At 52.9% G+C, this 12,325-nt stretch overlaps 1 protein-coding gene across 1 annotated transcript in view; it reads right to left on the bottom strand.

Moving 5' to 3' along the window:
- The window catches only part of ZBTB46 (zinc finger and BTB domain containing 46), a 33,972-nt gene that overhangs the window by 7,433 nt on the left and 14,214 nt on the right, over positions 1-12,325 (bottom strand). The window lies entirely within an intron of this gene.

The raw sequence follows: 12,325 nt of genomic DNA, 5'->3' as shown, positions 1-12,325 counted from the left end.
TTATCTAAGTATGAAGTTCAGTAACACTGAGTTACAATTTTGCAGAAATATATCTACAAGAAAACTGCTCAGCACAGCAACTTAGAGGAAGCCTCCTCTCCGCCCAGCTCTGTCGTGTCACTGACCAGTGAACATTCCAGAACCATTTCAAGATAACGCCCAAGATGCCAAGGAACTGCCAGCAAAGCGAAGGCACCGCCAAGTTGCGGGTGAGTGTGGAGGGGAGGTTTCTCCGCAGGGCACGCGTGCCTTTACTCCGTCACTGCCCCGGATTTGTACTTCTCCCGACTGTAATTTCCAGAAGACCGCACTTCATGTGCATTTCTGAGAGGGATTCAAACATGGGCCACACTTTGTTTTTCCATGAATAAATTCATGTGGCTGACACTTATCTCGTGTCAGAATATAGTGAAGCTATGATGTGTCCAAATTATTTTCAGAAGGTTTTGACCCGTGCATGAAGTGCACACGTACCACTCGGTGAGTTTTCACCTACAGACAGACCCGGGGAACTGCCACCCAAACAGGACACTGCACACCTGCAGGCCTGACGCTGGTCAGTACCACCCCCCAGGGCACGGCCTCCCTGCCTCCCATCACCAGACGCTGGGCTACGCCTCGGGTAGGGGGACCCGACACCCAGGTGTGGACTTGCTCACTCAACACAGAGGCAGCGTGGCCTTGCCGTGTTGTCCACGTGACCACGGGGGCCCGGTGCCTATTTGGCAGTGACGGGCAGTGGGCCAGGCTCTCACTTCTGCTGGACGTGCACCTGAGAACTTCCAGTCTGCAGCAACCAATGACGCCCGGCCCCTGGTCACTTGCACACCCTCTTCTGTGATGTGCTCGTGACGTCTTCTGATCCTTTACTGAGTTGCTTTCCTTTTGATGTTTTAACTTTGTTTTGTTTGTTTTTAAAATTTTTAAATTTTCTGGCCGCACTGCACAGCATGTGAGATCTTAGTTCCCTGACCAGGGATCGAACCGGGGCCCCCCCTGCACTGGGAGTGCAGAGTCTGAACCACTAGACCACCAGGGAAGCCCCTGACGTTTTAGTTTAATGGACCCTTGTGAACCTGCGTTCTCTGTCAGATGTATTTACTGCAGACATTCTCTCTGCTCTGTGACTGGCCCTTGCACTCTCATAACGGCAACTTTGAGTGAAGAAATCAATAATTTTCATAAATTTTTGTTTTGGCTGCATTATGTGGCTTGTGGGATCTTAGTTCCTTGACTAGGGATTGAACCCAGACCTTTGGCAATGAAAGCACAAAGTCCTAACCACTAAACCACCAAGGAATTCACATGTGTTAACTTTTTTTTAAATAAATTTATTTATTTATTTATTGGCTGTGTTGGGTCTTCGTTGCTGCATGCGGGCCTTCTCTAGTTGCAAAGAGCAGGGGCTACTCTTCCTTGCGGTGCACAGGCTTCTCATTGTGGTGGCTTCTCTGTTGCAGAGCACGGGCTCTAGGTACATGGGCTTCAGTAGTTGCAGCACTCAGGCTCAGTAGTTGTGGCTCACGGGCCTCGTTGCTCCGTGGCATGTGGGATCCTCCCGGTCCAGGGCTCGAACCCATGTCCCCTGCATTGGCGGCAGAGTCTTAACCACTGCACCACCAGGGAGGCCCCTCCATATGTTAACTTTTTAAATAAAACATGTTATCAAACTTTTATTACAAGTGCTTCTAAAGAAGTGCTTAAGAAATGTTTGCCCATCACCACAATCACGAATACCCACGTCCTCTTCTAAAAATTGTTTCCTTTTTATAAATATAAAACCTAAACAGGCTTATGGTCAATCCCATCTTAATTCTGTGGCTGGTGCAAGGTAGGAGTCAAGGTTCATTCGTTCCTCCGCACTGACATCCACTCACTTGGAACCACACGTTGAAAAGACCGCTCGCCCCCGCATCCTTGGTAGGGGCCGGCATGGCCGTCCGTTCAGACCCTCGTCCGCGGCCTCCTTGCCCGTCTCCCTCGGCTGCTGTCCAGCTGGGCGTCCGCTCCCTTCTCCTCCTCCAGATCCCCCGCTGTCTGTGTTAACCCCGGCCCCAGTCTCTGTGTTCTGTCTGGGGCCCTGTGACCCTGGCGGGGCTGCCCTCCTGGGGAGGGGCGGGGGGGAGCAATTCCAAGAGATGATAAGCAACCCGCCTGTGAGCACAGCTTGCATGTCGCCCCATCCAGAGCCAGCGCACCCTCCTCCAGCTCTCACGCGCTGGGTCACGATCCCCGTCCCGATCCCCCCATGACCAGACACCCAGGGACAGCCCCGTGTCCCAGAGCCACTGGCACGGTTCAGAGTGGCCAGGCTAAGCCTGCTCCCTCCACCTCCCGAGGGCCCCGGGGCATCCCCACGGGCCCGACGTGGCACCCCCCTGCTCACTTTTGGCAGACTCTGTTTTTCAGGGAATTTGCCCATTCCCTCCAACTTGTCAAATGTATGAGCACAGAGTTGTTCAAGATACTCTCTTATTATCATTCTAACATCTATAGGATGCTAACAGTGATCTTTTTTATACCTTTTATTGACAATCAATGTCCCTCTCTTGTTAGGATCACTGTGAGAGGAGTTTGTTTTATCCGTCCTTTGCGGCACTGGTGTTTGGCGCTGTCCACGTGTCGGCTACCCGTCTGCGTCCGTCCTCACTGCTGGTTGCTCTCTGAGCCGCTTCTCCTGCTTGCACTGGGTTTAATTTGCTATTTCTTTTTCTCACCTCTTGACCCCCTCAAATTAGAACTTTCCTTCTTTTCTAATTCATGCAACTCAAGCTACACATTTCCCTTAAATACCACTTTCAGTATATCCTACAAGTTTTGATACGTCATACTTTCATTATTCAGTTCAAAATATGTTATAATTTCCATTGTGATGTATTCTAGTATTGTTCTGTTGTTGATTTTTTAGTTTAATTTCACTGAGGTGAGAGAGCACACTCTGTATGATTGCATCCTTTGGGATTTGCTGAGACCTGCTTTGCATTCCCGCTTGGTCTCTTTTGTAAATGTTTCCTGCGCATCTGGAATATTCTGCACTTGTTTGGTGCAATGTGTGGCTTGGTTAACCGTGTTGTTACAGGCCAATACTTCTCTGAACAAAGATGCAAAACTCCTAAACAAAATAGCAAGCTGAGTCCAGCGATACAGAAAAAGAACAGCGTCTTGTGACTCGATGGGTTTATTCCAGGAATTCAAAGTTATTTGAAAAGTGTTCAAATCTTCTCCATCCTTACTGATATTTTGTCTGCTGATCTATCAATTACTGAGAAAATTTGTTAAAAATCCTCAACTGTAATTGTGGACTTGTTTCTTTCTCCTTTTAGTTCTGTCAACTTTCACTCCATATACAGTATTTAAAAACCAAAAGCTTATGCATTTCAGGATTTGTATTTCCCACTGAACTGACTCTCTCCTCACTGTGTAGCAGCCTGGGGGCAACACCCCTCATGGCTGACTTTGATATTGACATCAATGAGCCTCTTTCGGCCGGTGTTTCCTTGGTTTCTCTTTTTGCTTTAAACCTTTCTGTGTTCTTATCTATAAAGCATGTTATCTACAAACAACAACTTTTCTTTAAAAAGCAAGTTGATAATCTTTTCTCTTTGCTGCAGTGCTCAGTCCATTGGTAACAACAGGATTACTGGTGTGGCTACCATCTCCCTATGTGTGTCCTATTCTGTCCTTTTGTTCCTTTAACCTTCCTTGCTTGCCTTCTTTTGAATTAATCAAGTATTATTCCATTTTTCTCTTCATAAGCCTTTGAACCATACATGATGATTTTTGTCATTATTCGTTGCAACTTTGTAGAGAAGGCAAGACTCATCCCACGGCCAAGCTCACTCACCCCTCCCACCCTTTCAGCTGTCCATGATGTGCGTTATGCTCTTATTTGAGTCAAAAGCCCCACAAGGAGCCACAAATATTGCTTTAAACAATCAAGAGGGCTGTTTCTATAGAGGGCTGTGTTTTAGTACTTCTTGTCAGCTGGCAAAGAACGCCCTCGGTTTTGTTTCTTTGTGTGACATTCTCTTCACGCAGCCTTGGTCTGCGTGATATTGAGGGATACTTTTGCTGGGTATAGAATTCTGGTCTCGGTGTTTCTGCAGCACCTCAGAGATTAGCACCATCATTTCTGTTGAAAAGTCAGACATCAATCTTGATGTTGTTCCTCTTAATGTCTTTTTTTTCTCTGGCTGCTTCTAAGATTTTTATTTTTGTCTTTGTTTTCAATAGTTTGAGTACAATATGCCCCAGTTTTGTTTTTTTGGTTGTGGTTTTATTTTAGTGTTTGTTCTGCTTTGGGTTTGCTGAGCTTCTGATTCTGTGGATTTATGTCTTTCATCAGTTTTGGAACATTCTCCACTATTGTCTCTTTGGATACTGTTCTGCCCCATTTTCTCTCCTCTCTCCTTTGGACCCTAGTTACACAAGTATTAGACACGTTCACCGTTCCTCTGTGTGTCTTTGCATGTCCCCGTGCTTTTCTTTCCTAAGCTTCAGCCTGGACCCTCTCCATTGCTCTGTCTTCCAGTCTCCTCTCCCTGTCTCAGGTGGCGCCCAGACTGCTGTAAACTACTCAACAGATCCTCAGCCTCACATGCTGTATTTTCAGTTCCAGTGGGTTTGCTGGACTCTTTTTACAGATTCTTCCTTCCCTCAAGGACTGCAGCCTTCGAATCCCACCTGCAGCAACTGCTCCCCCAGATGTGTGTGTGCGTGTGTGTGTGTGTGTGTGTGTGTAGCTATATGTGTGTATACGTATATGTAGGTGTGTGTATGTGTGTATATGCATGTGTGTTTTTTGGGGGCCAGCTTTTCAAGTAGTTTTTGCCTGGAGGGTAAGCTCAGTACAAGCTAGTCATGGTTGAAAGTGGAAATTCGAAGTTGTTTTCAAAATGTTTTCTTTAAAATAAATTAATGCCTTTTCCTTAGCTGCTGAGTTATGTGCAACCACCAAACTGACCATGATTGAGACCGGAGTCTTACATATTTTAAATACGGTCTAAATAGTAAGTTACTGTCCCCAAGCAAGTGGGAGTCCCATTTCTACACACACACACACACCCTACAACACATGGTTGGTACCCAAGTTTGCGAGGTCACCCAGTCACATTTTGTCAAAGTGGTAATATGCCAAGAAGCCCAAAATGAACTTGTAGACATGGAGCAAGTTTTGTGGCATAAATAGACCTAAATTACCAAGCTTTCATTATTGCAATCCTCTGTGTTCAAGAAAGATTAATACTACATATTGATAAGTTTTAAGAAACTCTTTGAAATCAATTCCTGAGCCATAATATTTCAATGAGAAATTCAATAAAATGTAAGCAATGGAATACCTACACAAACCTGCTGAAAATTTTATATGTTGGATGACTATACAGTTTTAAGGGAAATGATATTAAGTCTAAGAACAAACTCAGGGGCCATCTGCCCTAAAAATGTTTCCTATGTTCCCATCACTTCACCATCTACGCAAACCTGTTTCTTTCTTTTTCTTTTTTTTTTTTAAGGAGAGATATTATCTCTCTCTCTCTCTCTGTCAAAAATTCAACTCATTTAAACTAAAAAATACACCAAAACTCATCTCTCCCACCCCCTACCCCTGGAAATCACCAAACTGTTTGTTCTCTGTATCTATGAGCTTGTTTGGTTTTTTGTTTGTTTGTTTGCTTTTGTTTTCAGATTCCACACATAAATGAAGTTATACGCTACTCGTCTTTCTGTGTCTGCCATTTCACTTAGTATGATAATATCTAGGTCCATCCATGTTGCTGCAAATGGAGTTATTTCATTCTTTTTTATGGCTGAGTAATATCCCACGTGTGTGTGTGTGTGTGTGTACACACTGAATTTTCTTTATCCATTCATCCACTGATGGACGCTTGGGTTGTTTCCATATCATGGATATTGTAAATATTGCTTCAGTTATTTTTTTTTTTAGGTACAAATCTTTCTGAAATTTCTTCATTATTTAAAAAAATTAATAAGCCTTTCTACACAGTAGTGCAGGGCCTCTCCACAGGGCAGGCCTCCTTGCAGGCACAGGTCACGCTCCATCCACGCAGGGAAAAGTCCCACAAATGGGCAAATGACAGGGAAGCAGCCACAGGGTCACATCCCTGGGGGCACAGGTAACCCAGGGGCCCAACATGGGTGGTGCACACACGCCTTCTGTGACAGCATAACCATGTGGACATACAATCTCTGAGACCTAATAGCCAAAGACCCCACCATGACCAGCAAAAAAGGAAAGGAAAGCTTCCTTTTCTCAGCAATGACGTTTATACGCAAACAGATGCTTAATAAACCTTCTCAGAAGGGGTGACACCACCGACGGGTCTTTGAACTCCCGGGAACACCGCTAGGGTGGGGTCGCCTTGGCAACAAGCATCCTAAGCCTCTCTCAAAACCCAACTTTTCTTCATCTTCAGAACTCGTTTAACGATTGAAAAGACTGGAGTGACTGGGGCAGGTGGGCAGCCTGGGCTGCATGTGGACCACACCCCGACCACGGCCATGGCCATGGCCACGGCCACAGGGGGCTGTGACTGGGCCTGGCGACTCCAGGAATTCAGAACCTGGAATAGACCGCCTGCTTCCTTCCTAAGCCCACCTGCTGCTTGGCCCAAGGCCAGCCTCCGCCGGGTCCTGGAGCCCCCAAATCCTCAGCCACCCGCAGATGTGGGCCTGACGTGCCCAGGGCAGGTGGACACCAGCAAAGACAACGTGCTCCTTCTGAAAAGAAGCCGGTTTGGCAACTCTGTCTCCCTCCCATGTGGCGGCAGGGCACACATCCCTCTGGAAGGGAACGGGGTCAGAGCTGTTTGGTTCTGTGCCCCAGGGATGGTGGCACCATGTCCTGTGCCCTCCGCTCCGGCTCTGAGATCCGACACGAGGCCAGTGAACCCAAACCCCATCGCCTGGAGGCTGGAGGTGCACCTGCCCCACCTGCCCACCACTGGGCACTGAAAGGCCTTCAACAGGCCTAGCGGAGGAAATGAGACGTGACCCCTTTAAAGGCTCACACCGACGCCTGGTACCAGCTCTGCCAACACCCACTGGCCACCTGGACCTGATGCCAGGCTGCCCACAGCAGAGAGGCCCGTGCCAACATCCACCCTGCGTTCCAAGTGCCCGTTCCAGCCTGGTGGTCTCAAAACCATCGTCCACAGCAGAGGCGTCCGTCCCCTCGGGGCTCCTTAGCTGACTTCAGGGTGGAGCCCTGGGCGAGTCCATCCAGGTCGTGAACGTGCTCCTGGCCACATAATGAGCCAGGAGGAGGCCCCGGTCACCCTGGCCTGGCTGGCAGCCCCCACGGAAGCCCAGGCGCTAGCTGCCACCGCCTTCGCAGGGGCTGTCCCTTGGCCCAGGCCTCCAGGTCCGAGGGGCAGCAACCTAGAAGGAGAGACAGGTGTTACAGGCTGTCAGGACATGATGGAATCAGGAAGATTGCAGCGCAGACGCGTGTCACCCCTACTCACCAGGTCCCCGTCCAGTGACCACAAGGATGACCACACGTGTCTGGGAAGGCAACTGCAGTAATCTCTCGATAAGCGGACACGCAAAAAATCCTGTCAACAGGACGCCTGACCCTCTCACCAAAACCATCCTGTTTTCAAATGCACAGAAATAGCATTTGATTTACTTCAAATTACAAAACATGTGATCAAGCTCTCTCTCAAAGATTTTTTTCTTCAGGGAAACCGTGGAACCTATCAGACCTGTCTTTAAATAACCACCTGTGACCCGAGGCACAGGAAGCGGACCTCAGACGCCTCGTGACAAACGCAGCCACCAGCACCGCAGCAAAACCCACTCGAGACCAGGCAGCACCTCTCAGTTTGAGGAACTGGGTTTTTAACCTGCTGCAGTGTGAGTCTGTATATTAGGGGGAAAAATGCCTCCACAAAATATTTTAATTTAAATATCAAAACTGATGTAACTTCGCACAACATGTTGCAACTATCACTGCAAAGCTGACACCTGCAGCACTTTGAGTGGCACGGGGCCAAAGGGATCACGGAGCGAAGGGTGGACGGAAAGCTGCTGCCAGCACACAGGCTCGCCCAGGATGTGCCAAGCCGCAGGTTCAGGGGCACTGTGCCCACGGGGACGTGCATGGCGGACAGGCATCTGGCCCGGGCTGCCCCGACGTGGCCGGCCGCCCTCGCGTCTTACCTGGACTGGGGAGGTGGCCAGCTCCCTGGGCTCCATCTGGCCCGTCACCAGAGCGGGCATCCCGGGCCCTGAGTGCAGGAGGGCGGAGGGGCCGGAGGGAGGCGACTCGGGCTGGCGCCAGGCCCTGGGGACACAGGAAACGAGTCTCACCCACGTGAACGGACACCAGCTGGCGGGCTGTAGAGAGTTCCGGAAGCACCGTCCTTGGCCGTCCTGTGGGGAGCCGTGTGCTGCCGTGTGGCGAGGCCTGGGTCTCGCTGGGCGAGGGTGTTTGGGGGCTTCTATCCGCTCGCCACTCCCAGGCACCGGGGTCTCCGCCTGTGGCTTGTCTGGGGCGGGGTCTCCCAGAAGCTACGTGATTGCACGGGGTGTCCTGCGCAGGGGGTCAGAACCCGCGGCGAGGACGTGGCACACGGTCACCTGCGCCCAAGGAAGGGTCTTCTGGAAAGTCCTTCACGGTGTGTCGACCTGGCTATTTACCTAAAAGGGTGGTAACACGTCCATCAAGTGCCCTTCCGTAAGAGATTGTTTAAGATCCCAGCATCAAGCCAGACTCACGTAAAGGTCCTTGATTCATTTTAACACCAGAAGGAAATACTCAATTAGAATGAAACCCAGCTGCGGCTGTTCCCTGGACAGACACTGGGGGCAGGAGAAATGCTGGACGGTGACGCCCGCGGCTGGCGGACCCCCTCCGGGTCCAGGGCAGACCCCACCTGCTGCCACCCCAGGTCTGCGCTCTCCTCCCGGGAGGAGCGCACGGTTCAGCGGCACCACCCACCCCCACCGGGACGCGTCCTCGCCTGTTCCCGGGAGCCTGGATGCACTCAGGACGCTCGGGGCTCCTGGGAGGTGGGGGCCGGCGCTGGCACTCAGGCGCTGGGCCTCCAGCAACCAGAGCGGCTGCTTCATCTCCGGCTCATTCCCGTGAAATCAAAGTTCCTTGTGTTCTCATGGCATTTTTCAAGGTCCCTCTCAGATCAACACACGCTCACACACCCAGCTCGGGCAACAGACACATTTGGCAGCACGAATGTGCCAGTCACGGTTTCTATTCCGTGAACAGTGACGTTTAACCAGTGGGATGCCAGCCTCCTGCTGCAAACGTAATAAAAGCAAAAGCATCAACTTAAACCCAGTCAAAACGAAAAGTACAAAAGTCCTCTCGTGGGAAATCAGTGAAAGAGTGATGGTCCAGCAACGAAACCATCTGTGGAACTGAATTGCCAAGCCTAATGCTCTCAGACCTGGGAACACAAGGAAACTCCATTTTTCTTGGAGGCTCTGGAACCTTCCAGTCACTGCTCGGCACGGCCTGCGGACTTGATGGATTTATTTTAAACATCTGCAACCACTACCCCTTTCTCCTGCAACACTGCGTGCCCGACAGGCCACCCTGACGCACCTCAGGGCTCCCCACCTCGAGACCGGGACGCCCCAACAGGGCCCGGGAGCCCCCTCAGCACACCCTGCGCCGCAGAGCTGCCCCCGTCGGGCGTCACGACGGGGATGTGCCCTCCCCCCGTTCCTGCAGCCACGCGCCACGGCTGCTGGGATGTCCGTCCTACGGCCCCGCAACATCACAAAACAAAAGGCTTGGCCCTGGAAAAATCTCGTCAGCAACCAGCTAAAGGCGCCTGGGGGTCGGAGACAGGAAACATCCCCACTGACCCCCCCCGAACCAGACCAGGGACGAAGGACCCCCACACCGCGGCACAGGGCCCCCATCTCCCTCTGGCCTCCCTGAATTGCGGTGGCCTCCACGCCCACCGAGCCTGGAGGTGCCTCCATCGCGGAGCCCGCGCCGCAGTGCCTCTGCTTTGCCCTCCGTGGCGCCCAGGGTGAAGCCGTTTTGTTCCTTCAAATGTATGTTCAGGACAGCTGGCGCACACAGCATCCCTGTGCTCCCAGGCTGGGCGTCGTCTGGGGCTCGGGGTGCGCGTCCCTGCGGGGCAGCGCACCGTGGGGGTCTCCCCATCCACGTGCTCAGGAGGGCCCCCAACGCCTGCAACTGAGTGGAAAACGGGGGCTCCTCTGGAAGCAGCACGGGAAGGGGCGGGGGTGAGCGTGGGGGCTCTGGGGGCCTGAGCGTCCGTGAACTGAACGGCACAGAGCCGACAGGCACACGTGTGCTCCGCGGGCAGCTCTGGAGCAGGTGCCGGAACGTCTGCCACAGGAAGGCGACCACACAGTCTTGGAAAATGAAGGTTCTTCTCTGGATATGTCCATTCTTTATTGTAGTGTATGCCCAGAACAGGTGGGTTTTACTCAGGATGTCAGAAAAGAATGTTCTAAAACAACCCACACCTCCTACAAGCCCTTCGACCTCTCTGCCTGAGCGAACGTGGGAGCCCAGGCCCAGCCCCAGACACGGCCCACGTCACCGGCTCCTGGCCGCCAGCCAAGGACTGTGCCAGCTTCTGGACCCTCTCGTGAGGGCAGAACTAATGAGAAAAGTGGGAGAGTCAGAGTATTAACAGCAAAGAGGCTGAAACATAATAGAAATAACAAAATATCAACACCCACTAGTCAGCTTCACCCGGAGCTAGCCACAGACATACTGAAAACACAGCGGATGGGGTTTTTCTTCCCTGCTGGCGGCTCCCTGTGAACCGCGAAGGGAGGTGTGTGCTCGCGAGACACGCGGGGCCTGGGGACACGCGGGGCCTGGGGACGTGCACGGGGCAGGTGTGGCTACCTGACTGCCTGTCCACCGGGAACAGACCACCCGACGGGGCCACTGCCCACCTGCTGACCTCACCCAGGCGTCCCACCTGCTGCCAGGCGGGGTCTGGGCCTCTGCAGGGACGGGGGCTCACGAGAGCGGAGAGGGTCTCTCCCTGTGCCTCGCGCGTCCCAGAGCCCCGCAGTCAGACCCCCGGCACGTGAGTCCCGGCCCGACCACATGCGGGTGCCATCGGTGCTTCCTGGCCACCCGGACCCCCGGTCCCACCCCCAGCACGCTTCCCGCACGGAGCGCCCAAGGCCCCGGGGCAGGCGCACCCCGGAGGCGAAGGCTGCCAGACGTGGGGACAGGAGGAGAAACTGTCCCCCTGGTGACAACGCGGATCGGCCTCAGAGGCGCTGCCGCCGCCTCCTGGGGTCTCTGACACGCGGAGCCGCACACCCACAGGCAGTGCCCAGAAAGGGCCCAAACGAGTGCCCAGCCCGGCAGGGGACGCCCCCAGCCTCCCACACCCCGGCCGCTCCTTCCAGGACACCCACAAAGCTGCCCTGCCGGCCCCTCCGCTGGATGTCCACTCGCGGACTCACCGAGTCTAAGCCCCCGATGCCGCAGACGCCCTGAGACCACCCCCTCGAACGACCGTTCATCACAGACCTGACAGTTTACGCCACGTTCAGGGTTTGATCTGCGCCTGAAACGGACGGATGCTGTGGAGCGTTTGTCAGACGTGCTTTGCTCACGTGTCCCACGTTTTACATTCACAACAACTGTGCAAGTGACGCTAGTCCCATTTCTCAGATGCAAAAACTGAGGCCTAAACGTGTTTTTAAAAGCACGTCCAACAAACTTGGGGGATTCAGCCCTGGGTCTGACTTCACAGCCAAGTCCTACAACCGCCCTGGTGTCCGGCTGCCTCAGACTCCGGCACAAGAAATAAAGAGACCGCGAACGCTCTTCTCCACCGTCAGACTTTATTAGCCACAAGCAATTTTCATCACAAATGCTTAGATGTTTTAGCGTTCACAAAAACAGTCATGAAAATATTGTTTTTAAAATTAGAGTAAAAATTAAAGATACACTTCCCAGACCCCCACCATTGGCTGCAGTTTTTCCTTTGCTTCCTCAGTGGTGCCCAGGGTCCCACGCGCGGCCCCACCCGCCACACACGCTTGGACCGCAAGGCCCTGGAGGGGGGCCCCTCCCGTTGCGGGGCGCGTCGCTCTGCCCCGAGGAGGGAGACGGGGCCACACCTGGCTCTCACTCGCAGACACCCGCCCAACAGAGCGCTTCTCTCAGGAGGCCGGAGACACGGTCACACCCGCCCAGGACCCGCGACCCAGGGCCCAGGACCCGCGACCCGGGGCCCAGGACCCGGGACGCACAATGCTCAGAGCGCTGAGCCCAGGGGATTGGCTCCTCCCAGGCCGGCCCGGGGCCGCGGCCGCCACCGCTGCACCT

The sequence above is a fragment of the Hippopotamus amphibius genome, chromosome 12 (assembly GCF_030028045.1).
Source record: "Hippopotamus amphibius kiboko isolate mHipAmp2 chromosome 12, mHipAmp2.hap2, whole genome shotgun sequence".
Lineage (NCBI taxonomy): Eukaryota > Metazoa > Chordata > Mammalia > Artiodactyla > Hippopotamidae > Hippopotamus > Hippopotamus amphibius.
This window is presented reverse-complemented; position numbering and strand designations above follow the sequence as displayed.